The sequence below is a fragment of the Erpetoichthys calabaricus genome, chromosome 8 (assembly GCF_900747795.2).
Source record: "Erpetoichthys calabaricus chromosome 8, fErpCal1.3, whole genome shotgun sequence".
In the NCBI taxonomy this organism is placed as follows: domain Eukaryota; kingdom Metazoa; phylum Chordata; class Cladistia; order Polypteriformes; family Polypteridae; genus Erpetoichthys; species Erpetoichthys calabaricus.
The window spans coordinates 174,181,733-174,186,449 of record NC_041401.2 but is presented as its reverse complement, the minus strand read 5'-3'; positions in this window follow the sequence as shown (position 1 = coordinate 174,186,449).

Genomic DNA, 4,717 nt, shown 5'->3' with positions numbered 1-4,717 from the left:
GTCTACTGTCATGAAACTGGAGCACGTTGGTGTGTGCCCTGGACAGAGCACTCAGTCATGCAGTTGTGTTTGGTAAATAAGCCAAATAATTATGGAAAATGTCACAGTTCACAAACACAATGGTTGTTGACCCTCCATGATATTTATCCCTGGAAAAAAATTGTTCTGCTGAATGAAAGAAGTCCCCATGACACACCTGCTGGGAGTTTATTGTTACTTCCGGATGGCTTGAAAGTTTGAAATACAACTGAAATAACTGGAAATTAAAACAAACTAACAAATCATTCCGTGATTCAGGACAAAGCAAATGGACAATGGGTGTGAAAACGAGTGAAGAGTCATTGATGACCACCTATCCACTATAATGATAAACAGGACCCCAATTCTGTTTTCCCCCATGCCGTTCTCTGACTCAGATGTGAACTCTTTAATGCCCAGTGCTAGAAGTATTTTGAACCGTAGGTTACCTTGGTATTACAGCGCCATGGGAAGGATCCTCTGATTACATTTTGTGTCTTAGCTTATTTCATTGGGCTCGCTGAATAATTTGAAATATTTGTGACTTCCTTAAATGTCACTCTGGATAAGAAAGTCCTCCTCACCTAACCCTTTAAACTTTACAGGGCTTACATGTATGTGGCGGTAAAGATGCTCTCCTTAAATGTTATGTCAGCCTCTTCCCTAACTTCAGGCCACAAAGCTCCCCTGGGGCTCGGTCATATTCCCATTGAGACTTTACACGTGTGTATCTAACGTACATTATGGCTTCCCTGTCTACCTTGTGATACGCCAGTTTGTCATTGCACACTGGGGTTACCCAGCAATCTCAGCTACAGCCAGTGTGTTGGCATAGCATTTGGATCATGTCTGCCAGTATATAAAGGCCGAATGTCCTAGCGCTACATGTCTTGTTGATTTGGTGAAACATAATGTTTAAAATTTGAAACTGACAGATCGTCAGGTGTACCATACTGCATAATATTGAGCTTGACGGCTTAAAATTACAAACACAGAATTTCCGAAATTGAAGAATATCAAGCGCAAGTTAATAACAAGCTTCATATTCCACAAAAAAGTTGTTATGTTGTCCGGCAAAGCAATCAGTGCTTAACTCGATTGAGTTTTAACGTAAAATGCCAAACTTTTTAAAGGTTTCCGTCAAATGCACTCTTCCTAATTCTACGGTTGCATTTCACAGTAAGGAGGTCATGGGTTTCTGTCCCGGGTCCTCCCAGCATGGAGTTTGCAAAGCGCTTTGAGTAGTGAGAACAGTGCTATATAATTGTAAAGAGTTATTAGTATTGCTTTGCTTTGAGTGTCAATGGCTGATCGTCGTCCTCATGAATTAACGTATCTCTCAGGACTGAAGCGTGTGAGTGGAGGGCCAACAAATCGTATGAAGAGAAGTGCGGAGACAAGGCTCTCATTCAAGTGTCAATTCGATTCATTTGTGATAAACCCAACCATATTCGCACTCACTTGATGAAACTGGAGTACAACTAAGAGGCTGCAGTTTTTCAGACTGTTTTTTGATGAGGTACTGATGGAATCCGTGAATCTGGATCACTGTAGACCAGTTGTCATGGCCGAGGTGCACATACCATCACGAAAACACAGCCAAGCTGCAACTGTTCCAAAATGCTGCGTCTGGACGTTTGACTGGCACACGTTAGCGCGACCGTGTTTCTCCTGTGGTAGCCTCTCCTTTTTGGCTTACGGTCCGTTATGGGGTTGATTTTAAAATGTGCCCTTGTTTGTTTTTATGTACGTAAATGGGTTGGCACCTTCCTGTCTCACTGAACTTTTACACCTTTACATTCCATCTCGCCAACTTAGCTCGTTCTTAGTAATTTCGAGGACACAACTAACACTTCGAGGTGAGTGAGCTTTTGCAACAGCCACTTCTACCTGCTGATGGTCCGGCCTGCTGCAGCTTTAAATCCTAGTTGAAAACATATCTTTTCTCTTTGGCTTTTAATTGGGATTGGTCTGTTTAATATTTTTACTGTATTTTATGTTTAATGTGTTTTGTTTAACTTTATCCTGGTTTAGAAAGTTGTTCCTTATTCCTTATTTATTGTAATGTATAGCACATTGGTCAATGTTGGTTGTGTTTTATAAATAAACTAAACTAAACTACCATATATACTCATGTATAAGTCGAGTCTTCAAACCCGAAAAATCAGACCCCGTCTTTTACGCCCGTTCAGAAATATGACACTTCAATTTTTTGTTTACATCTTTTTTCCTCCTCCAATCTCACATCAGTTTCTCAGACGCGTCAAATTTTGTTACAGCAGCGCAGCCACCAATTTCTTTCGCCACTTCAATGACTTTTAATTTAAAACCAGCTTCACATTTTCTTCACTCCATCGTAGATAAGGGATGCTCTTACAATAAGGGTGAGGGTGTGAGATACAAAAACCACAAAACAGTGCAAACGTCACTTCGGAAGAGTTCAGGTATTACCGCGTAGTCACAATACATAAAAAAAAGGCTGTGTGCTCCGTGGTGACTCTCTCAAGTGGGCGTTAGCATATCGTAATCTCTTGGACCAATAGCGTGAGTTATCTGCATTCAATTTATACGACCGACACGACATTTATACGGTAAAATCAAGTCCCGACTTATCCGCGAGTATATACGGTAAGCAGCCGGGGTGAAGAGAAGACCTTGGGGTCAGAGCCGTGCCGGTGCTGTTATTTTGCACCCTAGGCCAAGCTTATTAGTGCACCCCTTGTTTTACTAATAAGTTACTTTTTTGTTTTAAATTGAAATTATGGAAAAAGGAAGCAACAATTTAAATTGACACATTCATTACACAAATAAGTTTCACATAGATTACATAACCAAAATGTAATTGTTCTTGCCTTCTGCTTCGATCCAGTGTGAAAGCTAAGTCCTATTCAATAGAAACTGTCGTCAGGTCTACAAGTCGGTTTTGTGTCTTTGTTGAGCCCAAGTAAGTTTGGATACGGAGACACAAAGCCCTTAAAACGCGAGAGTTAGCCGCAACATCTGAAGTATTACGCCGGTATGTATATCTTTCTAACTCTGTCTCATTTTATTTTATTTTCTTATTTTGTAATTATCGGTTTATAAATAAAAACAATTGTGGCATACGGCTAAGTACCTGGCCCAGCCGGAACACCTCTACGTTGGAAAGTTGAGGGAAGGGAGCGTATTCAGAACATTAATTCCATTGGAGCACTAGGTGGCAGCCAAACCCCCCCAAACCCAGCCATCCCGGGGTTGCAGTGGTGACTCAGGCTCCTGCCGGGCTCCATGGGAGCTGGAGTTTGGTGCAGCCCTGTTGGGTTCCGTGGGCGCCGCCAGGGGGTGCTGTACCTACTGCTGAGCCCTTAATTTCAGCACTTCTGCCACACCTTGAAGTGCTGTCAGAATTAGGGTAATGAGCACCTGGAGCACTTCCGGGTGCCTTATCAAAGGAGCCAGCAGCCACTACTCCGAAAGCCAGAGTCAGGTGGAGGTGGAAAAAGCTGGCTGGAGGAAGAGTGGAGGCAAAGACAAAGAGAAAGGAGGAAGAAGAAGAGGTAAAGTGTATTTTGTGTTTGTGACTGTGCTGTACACGTGGGAAAAGGGGGAAAGCGTTTCCCACGGGGAAAAAAGGAGAATAAAAAAAATGTGTGCTGGACTCATGTCCCGCGTCTGTCTGTGTCAGGGTCGGGGCGGCTGGTGGTCCACAAAATACAAACCACCTCAGAGCGCAAACAACGGTTCTCTATCGAACAATGGGACTCAAGGCCAACCGAGTGTTCGGTGGGCTAACCTGTGTGGCTGAGTTTTACCCTCCCCTTATGATCTGCACCCTAGGTGAATGCCTTATTTGCCTTAATGGTGGCGCCAGCCCTGGGTGGGAGTGGACGTATTTCTGCACCTCCTGTTTGTGTTGCCCTTCCACTGGCCTGTGGCTTCAATTTATTTCCACATCTCGTCACAATAAAAATGGATTGAGAGGCTTTAACTTGGCCTGTCCACACGAACAAGTCCCTTTGAGTCCTATGAAAAACATTACAGTGACGACTGAAAATTTTCAAAGTGTTGGCTTAGTATCAAGCTGGATAAACAAACACACCATGCTTGAAGTCTCAGACCCTTCAACACGTTTTCCTTTAGAACAAAGGCAGTCCTGGTGGGCTCTAATGGCTACAGGTTTTTGTTCCAAAGCCAGTTTCTTAACAACGAGTCCATTCTCGCCATTGAAGCACTTATTACTCAAATGACATTTTAAAGCTACAATTCTCTTGTCTCACCTATTAGGATTTCCCACCCTTAATTGCTTATTTTACCCCAACACAGCTGAATTTGTGGGTTGTAATGCCTCCTTATTAGCAATAAGATGCAAGTGATAAAGGAACAAGCAGTTCTCCATCTTGCTCATTTTCATTTACACTTTTAAACTGAAGGGAAGAAAGTGGACAGAGAATTACTCCTCCGCTTCATTTGGATGATATGAATCACCTGACGTGGCAGAATGAAAACCCTAACAAGCCATCACATTAAATAAGGTCTCTTATTGATAAGGATCAGTTTCTGACTAAGCCATCCAGTTGGAACAAAAAAACCGCAAGCCTTTGCAGACCCCTAATTTAGAACAGCTTGTCAAACTCAACTTTAATGCACCTCAGAGCAATGGGGGACACACAGAAATCAGAATTAAAGGCTTCAATGGTTGGTAAACTCTATAAATGCAGAT